The sequence below is a fragment of the Pogona vitticeps genome, chromosome 1 (assembly GCF_051106095.1).
Source record: "Pogona vitticeps strain Pit_001003342236 chromosome 1, PviZW2.1, whole genome shotgun sequence".
NCBI classification, from domain to species: Eukaryota; Metazoa; Chordata; class Lepidosauria; order Squamata; family Agamidae; genus Pogona; species Pogona vitticeps.
Window position 1 is genome coordinate 299,999,998 of NC_135783.1, and position 17,006 is coordinate 300,017,003.

Sequence of the window (17,006 nt, forward strand, 5' to 3'; positions counted from 1 at the left end):
AGCAGCTTATAAGAAAAGAAATGAAAAACCAAGGAAAAACATAATTCAACATATGGAAGATATGAATGAATATATAGATTAAGATTTCTAGACCAGGGTACATTAACAGGCTTTGTATATTTAAAGGCAGAATATAATTACATGAAAAATAATAGTTCACAAAAGAAAAATACCATTTTATCTAATGGGTCTGTATTACAATGCATCATAGAAATGGACTCCTCAGTCTTTTGGCTAAGATCAGGGGTAGTATCACATAAAATTACATGGCACACAATATCAAATTACACCCTAAGAAGGGATATCAGAGGGAAAAGATTTAAACCAAGACAACCTCTATACTTCCTAATAACAACCTGTCAGTGAATGAAAAACTCCTGCATTACCATTTCACTTATTTTTTAAAAAGTAACACATTAGCTAGTGAATAATGTGAACTTTAGTTCAGAGAACTGATTAATTCACATTAGAAGAACCACTCACCACACTTACCTTCAAAAGAATAAAATCTGGCCTTATTTACGCTTTGGCTCAGGCACTTGGCAGTTCTGCGTTGGCTTATACAGTGATCAGGCACAGCTCTACACTGCCATGATAGAGCAGGTGCAGCAAAATACTAGGTTTTCACCAGGATGCTGCACCTGCTACATTTGCGGTGTTTCTCATTTTTGTCAGACCGGTAGGAGTGTGCAACCAGAAAGCATGCATATAGCATACAGCCTGGAGGCATTCTAGCCCACTCTTTTTGTGAAAGTAAAAATGGAGTTTCAAGAGGAACATTGGTTAATAGTGTTGCTCTGCAATTTCACTGCATAACAATAAAGTCCATCACCTCTAAAACTTCCATTTCCTGTCTCAGAAAATCTAGTCAGGATAACAGAGGAAAACAAAACAAAACAAAACACAGAACGTGTTGCAGAAGTCCCTAAAACTGACTTCCATGCAGAGGGATAGGCAGGTAGTCATTGTGGAGACAAGATTCCATTTGACCGTCTCTCTCACACAAAGTGAAAGCGGAATAGACTGGAGAAAGAAATCTGCATATCAAATGTGTTGTAACTTTGGAATGGAAAAGATGTCATAGATAGCCCATGATTAGAGCATGTTAGTATTGGAGAGATGTGCCTCAAGCACATTTGGGTCTAAGAAAACAGACTTCAAAAGAATCTTGTGCTTAAGTCCCAAGGATCAATCACAAAATAGAGCAAGCTAATTTTCAATTAATATGAGGTGAGAAAAGCTCCTGCTGCACACTCTGATACTTTAAGCAGTTACGAAATTACCTCTTTAATGATAGGTAACCTGAAGAGTCCCTGTCTACAGATTTATTAGCCGTATTTACCAACTTTAAATGAATATTAAATTCCAAGTTATATTGGGAGAATTTGTGTTGACTTGAGGATGCCCCAAATCAAAGTGAGTAGCCCTGACTTGGTTCCACTGCAGATTGGGACCAACCTGCATCAGACTATCCATTCTCAACCTTTTTTTTTTTTTTTTTTTTTTTGGCCATGGACATAAACAGAATGCGAAATAAGCACAGGCCGAACCAGTTGCATAACAAACTTCATAAGGTGATGTGTGAAGAATTGTTTCTGGTCTGTGGCCCCCTTCAAATATGCCAGGAGGCCATACACCCCCTCATTGAGAATGGCTGGAGTAGAAGAATTCAGCGCTTTAAGGATATAAACTAATCTTTTCAAAATAAAAATATGTGCTAGAAAGTAGAAATAGGGAAACTGACAATAACAATATTCTAAGGAAGATATTGAGGAGTCACCACATAATTAAAATAGAAAAGGAGACTGGAAACTGGAGCCCTGTCAAGACCAAGGATATCTCCTACACTCTTCTATCACAGGATCCTGTGGGTCTCTGACCTCTGACTGAGGTCACTTTGGATTTATATTTTATTCCACACTGTATTTCACCACCTTTGGCTTAACCACTGCGTAAGCAAATGCTACAGATTTGGACCTCGATACTTAGTGGAACGCTTACTCCCACCTAGCTCTACCCGTGTCACTCATGCGAGTCAGGAGGTGAGGCTGAGGAGCCTGATGCCGAGGGAGGCCCAGAAGGAAAAAACAAGGAACCGGGCCTTCTCGGCGGTGGCTCCTCGCCTTTGGAACAATCTGCCTCTGGAGATTCATGCTGCACCTTCGCTGGGTACTTTTAAAAATCAATTAAAAATGTGGATGTATAGGCAGGCCTCCCCCCCAAGTTAATTCCTGACCCTCTTCCCTTCGCTATCTATTTGATTTATTTTGTATTTTTCCCAGCTTGCAGAATTATTTAATTGTTATAATTTTTCTTGTATTTGTTATGTTTTTATGTTGTAAGCCGCCTAGAGTGGTCAAAATGACCAGATAGGTGGGGTATAAATAGAATGAATGTATGAATGAATGTATGAATGAATGAATGAATGAATAAAAATAAAATACCAGTTTTCCCCAGTCCTCTGCAGCCTAAAACTCTCTTTTCCCTTCAGCCAAACACTCTTGCTCAAGGGGAATCAGGTTTTTGCACAAAAACAAACATACCTTGTTCACAAACCCACCACTACAGTACTGATGTGGTTATTTATGATTATTCCAAAAGTACAAATCCAGATTAGCAAAAATGTTGAAAAAAATACGTCCTGCATGTCTTGAAAGATATGACTGCAAGGTTGTTTGCGACTTAGGGCACTGGCTAGTAAATAGTTTCCATAGTAAGAGGGAAAAGTGCAGGACACAGTATGTTGCTGCACTTTGAGCTCCTCCTTTCTAATAGCTGAATAACCAGCACCTCTTCTTCCTTTTTATACCTAAATTTCAACAGAAAAGATACACATTCCTATGCCGGGCAGCAAGTAGCTGCAGATTAAAAATGAGAGGAAGAAATTAAAAAAGTAAAAACAATAACATTTTTAAAGTGGCAAACCTGACACAGATCTGAAAATCTCAATATTTATGTATATTTATTTTTTTATTATTAGACTTAATACACCACCCCTCTAGACAAGGGGTGGAATCTAGCATAGTAAATCCTATCTTTGATATCTACCATGCTACTAAATTTCATGGCAAATTGCCCCAAAGTTACACCCATTTGTGTGCCCCCTGGAAGTGAAGCTGAATATCACAATGAGTTTGAATCCAGGAAGGGGGAAACCAGGCAATTCCAAGTCAGATCAGGTCCATTTCAGGGGAGCCAAAGCAGCACCTGAACCAAACTGGGAGATCCATGGACAGCTCTATTATTTATCTGTTTAATTTCCCTCCCACTAGTTGCCTGCTACTCACTACACTGTTGCTGCAACTACAGGGTGCCTCACTTGACGAGGCTAATCCATTCCAGCAAAATCACTGTAGAACAAAATTGTCGTCAAGCGAAAGTAAAAATCCCATTGAAATGCACTGAAAACCGGTTCAATGCGTTCCAATGGACGAAATACCTCATCGTCCAGCAAAGACCCTTCATGGGGCGGCCATTTTCCAGTGCCTGTAAAGCAAGGAATCTGTCCTAAAACACAGCGGGGGACTATTTTACACAGTGGGTGGCCATTTTGAAACCCCGACGATCAGCTGTTTTGATCATCGTTAAGCAAAAAATCGGTTCCCCAAAGCAGCGAACCGATCATTGTTAAGCAATTTTTCCCTATTAAAACATTGTTTTGCGATCGCAAAAGCGATCACAAAAACTTCATTGTTAAGCGATTTCCCCATCTAACGAGGTAATCGTCAAGTGGGGCACCACTGTATTTCCTATAAATACTAGATTTCATGGTCATAGCCATGGGTTATCAATAGCAAATCATGGACTGCAGTGGTGTTATTGTGCTGGCAGAATAAATCAACATTCTATAAGGCAATTCTAAAGCTGGGGGCAGCCCAAACAAAAAACTGTGACTTTCAAATGGGACTTTGGATCAGCACCAATGCTGGCACAGATGTAGCAGACAGTCTGCTCTTGCTCTGGGCCAAATTTGAGGAAGTTTGGATGAATGTTTTTCAATATTTTTAAAGTAAAACTGTTTCCCCATGCAGAAACAACCAACTTTAAATATCCCCAGATTTGAAACAAATCAAATACAGTGGTGCCTCGCTTAACGAGCGCATCATACAATGATGAAATCGCATAGCGATCCCTTTTTTGGGATCGCTAATGCGATCACTTAACGTTTTTTTAATAGGGCAAAATTCGCAAAACGAAGCCCGACGATCAGCTGTTAGGCGGCCAAAATGGCCGCCAGAAGCCCGGAAATGGCCCAAAATGGCCACGCGCAGCGTTTTCGCGCCCTCGTTAAGTGAGGGGAGGGCGCAAAAATGGCTGCCAGCCATTAAGAAGCATCGCTGAACGGTGAGTATTCGGCCCATTTGGAATGCATTAAACATGTTTAATGCATTCCAATGGAATTCCCTGCCCCGTTCAACAATGCTTCAGCATAGCGAAGTTTAATCCGGAACGGATTAACCTCGCTATGCGAGGCACCACTGTAAATTGCTAATCTTGAAAGAGAATGATTGAATCTGCCCCCTTTTTTTATTTGGAAAGACTCCTGGCTACATGAAACAATTATCTTCAAAAAGGGCCATTTAAAAAGGTAAAACAGTGACATACTTATAAATGGAGCATATGTGCAACAGGCTTATCCCCAATTCTGTTCCAAAGCAGACACACTGTTGCAGTTTCATGGGCCCCGAAGGGACATGTTTGGAGGGCAATGAAGGTTCATAGAAACCAGTGGTCCCCAACTGTTTTGGGACTGCAGACCGGCTGAGCCTCCGAGGAAGGTGTCCCCCCTGCAGGTGCACGCGCTCTTAGGTGCATGTGCGAAGTGGCGGGGGAGCGTCAGAGTGAGCGCTCCCCTACCCCTTCACGCATGTGCAGGGGCGCCTGCATGCCCACCCACCCACCCTTTCGTGTGGTGCTGGGGCACTTGGGCGCATGCGCAAAGTGGTGGGGGAGCACTCACCTGCCCGTGCCGACGCGAGCACTCTCCCACCCCTTCGCACATGCACAGGGTGCCTGCACGCCCATCCGCCCGCACACCTGCCCACCCCTTTGCGTGAACGCTCGTGCACATGCGTGAAGGGGTGGGGGAACACTCGCAGTGACGCTGGTCCGTGCACGCGTGTGCAAAGTAGCTGTGGGGAGGGGAGTGCATGCGGGGACAGGAGGTCTGTCTTCGCGGTCCAGTCCAACTCAGGCCATGGACTGGCATGGGGCCGCAGACTAGGGGTTGACGACCTCTGATAGAAGCAATCAAAAAATAAGTTTTCTCCAAAGAGTATAAAAAAACAAGTTAGCTTTAAAGAAAGTAATGGAATGAGAGTCTTATAGAAAGATACGTTTTGCCATGTATCTTCCAGGAATTAGTATACCATTTTGTAAGGCACATTCAAAGTATTTCTGCATTATATCCCTGAGCTCAGAGTTACAGATTTTAGGGTACAGATGCACTGTATTAAAGCTGATGTGAAACAAACTACAAGCTACACAGCTGAATGGGAAAAATCATATTGATCCCTTCAGATTCTCATTTTAGACTGAAATACTCCTCTATACTACCATGAGAAGTTTAAACAACTTTATCCCTTGTAATCTCATACATGTACTTGATTTATAAAATAAAATCAAAGGCAACTTTTTGCCCTTGAGGCTTTCTGTAGAAAAACAAAGTGTTGGAAATCTCATTTGGATCTGGCATAATCTTAGAAGTTGCTTTGTAGAACTCTTTCAACATCTGCTTTTACTTATGTTACTGCTGTCTTCTAAAAAAAAAAAGGAACAACATTCCAGCAATCTTAAGGTTGCAAAAAAACCTGCTTATTAAAAAAAGAAAGGCTTTTGGCACTTAGATACTTAAATTCCACTCAAAATTATTACAGGTAGAGAAAAATCAATGGAACATATAAGCAACCTTCGACTATGAGTCTCTGGATATCACTATTTGTCAAAATATATTTGTGTCCTGCTACAAGCTGATGTGCTACAAGGGACGTGGTGGCGCTGCGGGCTAAACTGCAGAAGCCTGTGCTGCAGGGTCAGAAGACCAGCAGTCATAAGATCAAATCCACGTGACCAAGTGAGTGCCTGTCGCTTGTCCCAGCTCCCACCAACCTAGCGGTTCGAAAGCATGCAAATGCAAGTAGATAAATAGGGACCACCTCGGTGGGAAGGAAACAGCGTTCCGTGTCTAAGTTGCACTGGCCACGTGACCACGGAAGATTGTCTTCGGACAAAACGCTGGCTCTATGGCTTGGAAATGGTGATGAGCACCGCCCCCTAGAGTCGAACACGACTGGACAACAATTGTCAAGGGGAACCTTTACCTTTACCTTTTTCTGCTTTAAAAATAATATTTAGACGAGCTTATGCTACACTTTTCCATATTGGACTATGCCTAACTTTTGTTTTAAATGCTCAGAGTGGGATATAAAATAAATATCAAATGCAATATTTCACATTTTTGAAACCATAAAGGAACTGGCCTTCTCAACATTGCCATTATTTGCATATAGCTAATGTTTAGGGCTCAAAACATTCCCAATATTAAATACTATCAGCAATAGCAGTATCAACACAATTTCATCAGAAGTAACTAGTCTGTGGCATAATGTGTCTTTCTAAGATTAAGTTTACTCTGAAACTATGAGGAGAAGTTGGATTCAAAACAAATCAGCAGACAGAGTCTTGTTCTAGGAATAGTCTGGAACCTACTAAAAGCTTGAACAACTGTGTGCAGGTGGGTATCTCAGGCTCCCTCCCTGAGAGGGAAATTGAGTGAACTTAAAGGGGCTTTTCTTTATTCTGAGAGCAGTTATGCCATATTGCACATAGATATGATATGGAAGCAGCTTCTTATTAAGCCATACTCTCTTTGTGAGTCTAGAGAACAGCTGCTCTGCCAATGCGTTTATCCAGCTCGACATCTAGAGAGAGAGTGTCAGAGATCGTGGAGCCAAGGTACACAAAGTCATGAACAACCTGCAATTTTTGTGTGAAGATGGTACTGTAATAGACGGAGGTGAGCCCATGCCCTAGCCCATGACTTGTGTTTTCTTCAGGCTGATTGTAAATCCAAAGTCTTGGCATGAGGACACAGTCCTGTTTCACTCCGCTTTGGATGTCAAAGGGATCTGACGTTGAGCCATCAAAAACTACAGTGCCCTTCATTTCCTCATGAAAGGACCTGACAATGTTAAGGAGTCGAGGTAGACATCCAATCTTGGGAAGGATTTTTAAAAGGCCGTCCCTGCTAACCAAATCAAAGCCTTTGTCAGATCTACGAAGGCCACAAAGAGTGGCTGTTGTTGTTCCCTACATTTCTCCTGCAATTGTCGGGGGGAGAATGCCATGTCAGTGATGTATCTATTAGCTCAAAATCCACACTGTGATTCTGGATAGACTCTGTCTGCAAAAACCTGGAGTCTCTTCAGCACAACATGGGCAAGCAGCTTCCCTACAACGCTGAGAAGAGAGATCCCACCGTAGTTATTGCAGTCGCCCCATCTCCTTTGTTCTTATACAATGTGACGATGTTTGCATCCTTCATGTCCTGTGGTACTCCACCTTCCCTCCAGCAAAGACAAAAGATTTCATACAGATCGGTGGTGATGATCTCTTTACAGCACTTCAGCAGGGATGTTATCCTTCCCAGGTGCCTTGCCAGAGGCGAGGGAACCGAATGCCACTTTTATTTCTGCTAAAGTTGGTTCACTGTTTTATTTTTGCTAAAGTTGGTTCACTGTCCAACTCTTCCAAGACAGGCAGGCACTCAATGTTATTTAGTGCCTCTTCGGTTACTACATTCTCTCTGGAATATAGCTCAGAGTAGTGCTGCACCGCCTGTAGCAGACTTCAAGGGAGCAGATTTCTTCTGTATTGGACCTAAAGCCTGCTTGATACCATCATATATTCCCTTGATATTACCTCTGTCCGCTGCTATCTGTATCTGAGAGCTGAAACCAATAATCGTTGGAACATCTCCTGGCAGTCTGGTGGACTTTGCTATGAGCAAGTAGAAGAGCCTGCATGTTGTACTCACAAGGACAGGCTTTGTATGTTGCTAGAGCTTTCCTCTTATCCCTGATGGCTGGCATCAACTCTTCCAAATGGGCTTCAAACTAATCGGCCATCTTTTTGATCTTCTTTCCAAATGTGGACAAGACAGTGTAATACACAGCATTCTTGAAATGTCCCCATCGTTCAGGTGCATTTGCATCAGCCGGGTCTAGAAGGATTTCCTCGAGCACTTGGGATAATTCCTCCACTTTTGGTTGTTGTGGGTTTTTCAGGCTTTTTGGCCGTGTTCTGAAGGTTGTTCTTCCTAACGTTTCGCCAGTCTCTGTGGCCAGCATCTTCAGAGGACAGCACTCTGTGCACTTTTCTTTGATTGTGAGTCTTGCTGATGTCAATATGTGGTCTTCCTTTCTTTTTTGTGTGATAAATCTCTTTCTTCGCAGTTTTACTCTACTGCACACCAAGGAGTAATGAGTATCACAATCAGCACTCTGGTAATTGGGTGTGATCGTAATACTGGGAAGGCTAGAATGTCTATTCAGGATCAAATCGAGCTGATGCCAATGCTTCGATCTTAGATGTCTCCAGGAAACTTCGTGCTGAAGCTTCATAACAAAGAATGTGTTGCTGACACAAAGACCATAATAACAGCAAAACTCCAGCAAGCGTTGGCCATTTTCATTCATATTCCCAATGCCAAAACGGCCTAGACAAGTGGGCCAAGAATTGTGATCAGCACCAATGCTAGCATTAAAGTCTCCAAGAATGAACACTGGCTCTCTCTCGGGGATTTTTGGATAGTATTTTTTATTTATTTATTTATTTATCTAATTGGGTTTCTACCCCGCCCGTCTAGACCAAAGGTCTACTCTGGGCGGCATTACAAATTTAAAAACAGTTAGCTATCAGCAACTGCCAGATAGTCATAGAATTTGTCTTTGACTTTTGTTGTAGATGATAGTGTTGGTGCATATGCACTAATGAGGGTGACCGATTCCGCCAATGAGTGGAGCTGCAGAGACAGGATTCTTTCACTCCCCACAGTAGGTGGAACAATGGATCTCAGCAGTGTATTTCTGACTGCAAAGCCAATACCATGTTCCCTGGTCTCATTCAATTGTTTTCCCTGCCAGAAGAATGAGAATTTTTTTTTCTTTGACAGATCCCATGTCTGGCAATCAGCTCTTGCAGGGCAACAATGTTTATCTGCAGCTAATTAGCTCCATATCGATGACAGCTGTCTTCTGCACGTCGTCTATTTCCTGCAGGTTTTCGGAAAAAACGGGGTTCATTGTCCGAAGATTCCAGGTGCCCAACTTTAGGGAAGAAGTTTTTTATGGTTGTTGCATGGTGCAGGATTATCGATCTGCTTCTCAGCTTTCACCCTAAACCCACACACCCCATCAGGTTAACAGACAGTGGCGAGGTAGCACGTTACTAGCTGGAGACTGGCCAGCTTAAGGCGGGCGGTAGGTACCTAGTGAGATACAATGACCTCTCCCACCGTCGGAAGTAGCCCCTGGCATCATGCTCTACAGAGTCTACACCAATCGAGCAAAGACTTATAACCGGTAACTGCTACTTCCCGTGTTGTTTCAACACTGTATGAGAAGTTGGCAAAAGGACACATTGTAATAAATACAGGTTTACAAAAGCATATATTGTAATAAATAAATAAGCCCACAGGACTTTTTGTTGTTTCTGTTACAACAGACTATAATGGCTACCCTCTGGAAATTGTGTGCATGGGAGAGTGCTTGCAGGTGTCCACACACAAACACAATTGCATACATTTTTAATAAAATACACTTTTTATCACCTCATATGCCCAATGAAAAAACCAAACTAAAATTAAAGTACATATTAAATAATTACATATCACAAACATTGTGGTTACTTGTTATTGTTACGCCCCATCAAGACAGAACCAACTTAGAAACAAAAAAGAATTGAAAGGATTAAAAGTGAAAGGTCAAGTCTACAAACTCCAGGCCTTTGCGGATGATTTAGTTATCATATTGGAAGAACCATTGGATTCAATAGAGGACCTGATGACAACGTTAAGAATTTTTGGTGACATGGCAGGAATGAGAATAAACCAAAAGAAGACTAAATTACTTACCAAAAACATGAGAGAACATGAAAGGCAAGAGCTAATAGAGAAGACGAACTTTCATGAGGAGAAGAAAATTCGATATTTAGGAATACAAATTACAAAGAAGACAAGTACATTATTCAAAGATAACTACATGAAACTAATGAAGGAGATACAGAACAATTTGGAGAAATGGGACAAATTACAACTATCGTTGTTGGGAAGAATTGCAGCAATTAAAATGACTATTTTACCAAAAATCCTATTCTTATTTCAGTCAATCCCTATAATATTAAAACAGTCATTTTTCAAAGAATTTAATAAGATAATCATGAGATTTATATGGCAAGGTAAAAAACCAAGAATTAAAATTAAGGCAATGCAAGATGCTAAGCAGAGGGGTGGCTTTGGTCTTCCTGACTGGGTTCTGTATTATACAGCCTGTATTCTAGATTGGATAAAAGAATGGATAACTCTAGAAAACGATAGATTACTTAGCTTGGAGGGACATGATTTGCAATTAGGCTGGCATGCCTATTTATGGTATAAAAAGGACAAAGAACAAAAAAATTTTAATTCACATATGATAAGAAGAGCTTTACTGGGAATGTGGAGAAAAATTGTACAACAAATTTATTATAAAATACCTGTATGGGTGTCACCGTTAGAGGCCTTTATCCAACCCAGTCTTATGACAAAAACAAATCTTTTAAAATATCAAGATCTATTAAAAAAGGATGGTGAACTAAAGTCTAAAGAAGAGCTAGAGTTACAGAATATATATATAGAGTGGTGGCCTAGAGCACAGCTAGAATCTAGATATACAAAAGATAAAATAGAAGGCTTCTACTTAGAGCAAACGATTTTTGACAAACTTTTATTAGGTTCAAAAGAACAAACTGTTAAGAAAATGTATAATTATATGTTGGAAATTAAGATGCAAGATGAAATGGTTAAGGAATGTATGATTAAGTGGGCACAAAATATAGGGCATAACATTGATATTGATCAATGGCTGAAAATATGGCAAAATAATATAAAGCTTACAAGATCGGTGAACTTTAAAGAGAATATATATAAGATGTTTTATAGATGGCACATGACCCCAGAAAAATTGTCAAAGATGTATACAGATTGTTACAGCCAGCTATGATGTCTCCTGTCCTTCAAGGTTTTGGAGGGAGTTTAACATCCAATAGTGGGAGGAAGGCGGGACATCAGTGGGTGGGGCTGGGATGGATATATATTGGGGAAAGTGTGTCATGAGGGAGTTCTGTTTTAAGTTCTGCTGGAGCAGTTCTGTATTGAGTTTTGTGGAGTTCTGTGTGAGCTCTGTGTTCTGTATGAACAAACATTTAGAATCTGTTTATGCTAGTGCCTTGATTTAAATAGTCTCTTGTTTTATTTGTTTGCCAATCCAAGTGTGTACCAATCAATAAATTTTAGTTCTCTTGTTTTTGAAATCCATTCCTGTCTGTGTGACTCATTATAGGGAATGGCTGGTGGCAGTCTACCTGAAGTGTGAGAGAGTGTTGATATAGTGTAACAGGCCTCTTTGGTGAAACAGAGAAGGAGGTTGTTACATGATAAAGTGGTGCCAGCGTTGTGGGATTCGAAAAGATCCAGTGAAGCCTTGGCTGTGTTGTGCCCAGAGCAGGGGTTTTAGTCAGGGAAGTCTGAGTGAAGGTGTGGGTTACCTTCTAGGACGTGTCTCACGGGGAGAACGTCTAGTAGAGGTGTGCTGGAACTCAGACTGGGGACTAAAGATAGGGAAGCTCTGAGGAGACATTTTGGTGGGAAAAGCGTCCCAAAAGGGCAGAGGCTGTGGTGTGGCTGGCCTGTCCTGAGTTTGTGTAACTCTGAGGGGGCAGAGCAGAAGCCAGGAGACAGCTACGCTGAGGGAACTTTCCATTTTGGACAGCAAGCCTAAAAAAGAGAGGCAGAGCTGTATATTTTACGACTGGTACCACAGACAGAGAAAAAGAAATTTTACTCTGTTTATTAAGAGGCCTAGCTGGAGGCTGAAGCCTGGCAACAGTAGCTAGCTTGCCAGTGCTGGTAGAGCAGTAACTGTAGAACAGACCCACTGACAGGAAAAAAGTGTACCTTTTAAAATCAAGGCCTGTAAGTTGGAACAGAAGCCTGAGGGAAAATTATGCCTCTAACCCGCAGTCAGGTTGTGGAAATGGGGGACCAGGAAGACCCAACACTAGTGGATAATGGGTCTGAGGATGATTTTGGCTCTGTGCAAGGGGATATTGGTGGTGAACAGACAGCAGAATATAGGAAAATGCACTTAGCGTATCAACATGAACTTAGGATGAGGGAATTAGACTTAAAGGAGAGAGAGCGAGAAAGGCAAAGACAAATAGAGAGTGAGAAAATTGCTCTGGAAAAAGAAAAGATGGCATATGAGATCAGAAAACTTGAGTTGTTGAATCGAAATAACAATAATAACCTGAGTCCAGATGGTTCTGAGGGACGCCTGTCAAAGGCTGACCTGAAGAAATTCCCAGTCTATAAAAAGGGAGATTGTCCTGAGGTTTTCTTTTCTCTGCTGGATAGAACATTTATAGATTTCTCCGTGGAAGAGTCGGAAAAAATGACCATTGTGAGGTCACTAATTAGTGGTAGCCTGGCAGAAGTCTATGCTGAGATGCCAGTCGAATTATTAAAAAATTACCCAGAATTTAAAAAGCTTGTGTTTGCCCGTCATGGCATCAATGCTGAACAGCTGAGAGAGAAGTTCAGATCTCTCAACAGGAAACCTGATGAAACCTTTACACAGTTGGGTGCCAACTTGGTTAGATATTTGGATAAATGGTTGTCTCAGGAGGGGGTAGAGACATACCAGCAATTGAAGGATCTTTTAGCTTTAGAACAGTTTTATTCTATCCTACATGGGGACTTAAAATTTCAAGTTAAAGAAAAGAAGCCGAAAACCCTTAAAGAAGCCTCAGAAATTGCTGATTTTATAACCCAGATCAGAAAGCCCATATATTCTGAGGGAAAATATGGGAAGAAGGCAGGGGAAAGTTATGGTAGATTCTCTCAGGGACAGGTTAAGAGCCAGCAGTGTGGAGGTGGCCAGGTTGAAGGGAAGTCCTCTGAACAAAAGCAGCAGAGATCTCAAGTTTTGGAGGGAAAAGTAAAATTTGATGATAAATATGCTGTGAATAACCGAAAATGTTATTTTTGCCAAGAAAAGGGGCATGTAATCTCAAACTGTGATAAACTAAAACACATAAAGGGAAATTTGCCTCAAAATTTGAGTGGAAATAAGCCAAAAGCTGTGTATTGTGTACAAAGGGATAAGGGAGCTTCTCCTCTGAAAGAGACTGTTGCCATAGCATCCCCAGCAAAACTTGATACATCCGCTGAGGGCTGCTCTGAGGAAGATGGCCCCCTAGCTGAAATCAAACATTGTCTTCTGGTTAGGACTAATTCCCAACTTTTTGAGACAGCTGGAGATCAGATTGGGATTTTAGATCATGAATATCTGGCTTTAAGGGACACCTGCTCTCAGGTGACTTTGTGTCATCCGGATATTATTCCTACGGAGTGTATACTCCCCCATGAAACCCTGAAGATTAAAGGTATAGGAGAAGAGTTGATTACCCTGCCAATGGCTGAAATATTAGTGCGTTATAAAGGCTGGACGGGTAATTGGCGGGTCGGAATTTCATCGGAGGTGCCGGCAGCCGTGCTCGTGGGGACTGACCTGGCTGAACATGTTAAGAGGCTGTTAGTTCTTACACGTTCCCAAGACACCACAGACAGACAGGGGAGTTGCTGAGGTGAATGAGGAGAAAGCAAATGAGGGTAGACAAGGGGCAGCAGCAGTTACAATTGATTTGCCCAAGAGCAGTACCTTTTCAAATGAACAGAAAGAAGATATTACACTTAAAAATTGCTTTGAGAAGGTGACAGAAGCACAGTTATCACCTGAAACTCCAGAGAGGTTCCACATCAAACAGGGAATATTGTACAGAGAGACACTGATGAATATCTCAAAAGGGGGAGATGGGATTAGAAGACAGATAGTGGTGCCAGCAAAATATCGCCAGATGATCTTGGAGAGGGGACACGCTGACATATTTGCTGCACACTTAGGAGTAAACAAGACTAAGCATAGGATCATACAGAATTTTTATTGGCCTGAAATAGGGAAGCAAATTAAAGAGTTCTGCAGAAGATGTGATGTTTGTCAGAGACAGGGAAATAACTGCGACAGAACCAAAGCAAAGTTATGCCCTTTACCCGTGATCTCAACTCCATTTAAGTGCATAGGTGTGGACATTGTAGGGCCATTGCCCAAGGCCACAAAGAGGGTGAACAGATTTATTCTCACTATTGTGGACCATGCCACGAGGTATCCAGAAGCTATTCCCTTGAGTAACATAGAGACCAACACAGTAGCTGATGCCCTAGTAAATTATATGTCAAGGATGGGATTTGCTTCAGAAATAATTACAGATTTAGGAACAACGTTTACCTCAAAGCTCATGAAACGTCTATGGCAAATCTGTGGGGTCAGGCATACAGAAACCACCGCCTATCATCCGCAAAGTAATGGGTTAACTGAAAAGTTTAATGGGACCCTGATGAGAATGATCAGGGCTTACTTAGCAGAGAATCCAAACAATTGGGATCAGAAATTGCAGTCACTGTTATTCGCGTACAGATCTGTACCACAAGCCAGTACTGGTTTTAGCCCATTTGAACTTCTGTTTGGGAGGAAAGTGAAGGGACCACTTGAGTTAATCAAACAGAATTGGGAACAGATCATAGAGGATTATCCCCAGGATGTAGTTACCTACATAGACACGCTGATGAATGACCTGAAAAGGAACTTAGAGCTAGCTTCAGAAAATCTACATACTCAGAAAGCTAGACAGAAAGCCTGGTATGACAAAAAGGCGAGAGAAAGACACTTTAGCCCTGGAGAGGAGGTGTTGTGTTTAAAGCCTCTCAAAGGGAACAAGTTACAATTAAATTGGGCAGGACCATATAGGGTCATCTCAAAAATGAATGACCTGAACTACATTATAGAGAATGAGGAACACCAAGGCAGGAGGGTGGTGCATGTTAACTCTTTGAAACCTTACTATAGGGAGAAACAGAGAGTTTTATTTGCCATGAAAGCAGATGATAGGGAGGAGCATGACTTGCCTTTCTGGGAAGGGAGGGGTGAAGTTAAATACAACCCAGAAGAGGTGAAGATCAGCCCTGCACTCACCCTGGATCAGCAGAGAGAACTGAGATCGTTAATCACCAAATACTATAAAGTCTTTTCAAATAAACCTGGGGAGGCTAAGGGAGTGATGCACAGGATTGATACTGGAAATGCACCCCCGCAGGCAGTATCCCCATACAGGGTGACGGGACCCTATAGGGACAAAGTGCGTAAGGAGCTGGATGAGATGCTCAAAGAGAAGATTATAGTTCCATCTTCAAGCCCTTGGTCCGCTCCAATAGTTTTGGTAGATAAACCGGATGGGAGTGTCAGGTTTTGTGTTGACTATAGGAAGCTGAACCTGGTGACCAAACCTGATGCCTACCCAATGCCCCGGCTGGACAACCTGATTGAGACCATAGGGGGTTGTCGCTATATCTCTTCATTAGACCTGGTTAAAGGGTTTTGGCAGGTGAAGATTGATCCTAGGGATCAAGAGAAGACCGCTTTTTGCAGCCCTTTTGGATTGTTTGAGTTCCGTGTCCTTAGTTTTGGCCTCAGGAATTCACCAGCTACATTCCAAAGGCTGATGGACCAAACCTTAGAAGGGCTTAGCGAGTTTACAGTAGCCTATATCGATGACATAGGGGTCTTCAGCAACACCTGGGAAGATCACCTAAGACACCTAGAAGTAGTACTGCAGAGGTTAGGTGCAGTAGGGCTGACAGTGAAAGCAAACAAGTGCCAGCTGGGTAGCCCAGAGATCAAGTATTTGGGTCATGTTGTAGGGGGAGGAGTAATCAAGCCCCTAGAAGCAAAGGTAGAGGCTATACGTGATTGGCCTAGACCCAATACAAAGAAAAGAGTCAGATCATTCCTTGGTCTGATAGGCTACTATAGGAAATTTATTCCTAGGTTCAGCGAGATGGCGGCACCGCTGACCGAGCTGACGAGGAAGAAAACCGATGACCGCATCCCGTGGACCAGCGACTGTGAGGAGGCGTTCCAGAAGTTGAAGGAGGCACTAATCAACCATCCAGTGCTGCGTGCTCCAGACTTCGACCGGGAGTTCATCGTGTACACCGACGCATCCAATGCCGGGGTAGGAGCTGTCTTGTGCCAAGCAGATGACATCGGAGACCATCATTCAGTGTCCTACCTTAGCAAAAGGCTGCAGAAAGGAGAGAGACACTTGGCGACCGTGGAAAAGGAGTGTCTTGCGATTGTTTTTGCAGTTCGGAAATTATCGCCTTACATCTGGGGAAGACATTTTGTTCTTTGCACTGATCACTCCCCACTGAGTTGGTTAAAGACAATGAAAACCCACAACAGCAAACTGATGAGGTGGGCTCTGATGTTGCAGGAGTTCGACTTTGAGGTTAAGGTCGTCAAAGGGACAGCGAACTGTGTGGCTGACGCCTTATCCCGAAGACCAGAAGAATGAAGACACCGGATGGACAATGGACTGTGCAACTTGGCAAAAATGGTTGAAATGTTTCTAAACATGTGTTGTTTAAAATGTTGTTATGTGTTTGCATATGAAATGAATAACTTAAATATAGGTTGCATAGTCTTGGTAAGTGAATTGAAATAGAGGTAAGCTGGTAATGTGTTTTTATGTTTTGTAATAATAAGTGATTTATGGAAGTAAGTATGTTTGTATTGCAATGTTAACCTGTTGATTTTGCTCCTGGTTGTTTTTGGGAGAAAAGCAATTTAGCTTTC

The 17,006-nt window shown here is 42.1% G+C and overlaps 1 protein-coding gene across 2 annotated transcripts in view; it reads right to left on the bottom strand.

Moving 5' to 3' along the window:
* Positions 1 to 17,006, bottom strand: part of STARD9 (StAR related lipid transfer domain containing 9) — a 143,765-nt gene that overhangs the window by 96,260 nt on the left and 30,499 nt on the right. The window lies entirely within an intron of this gene.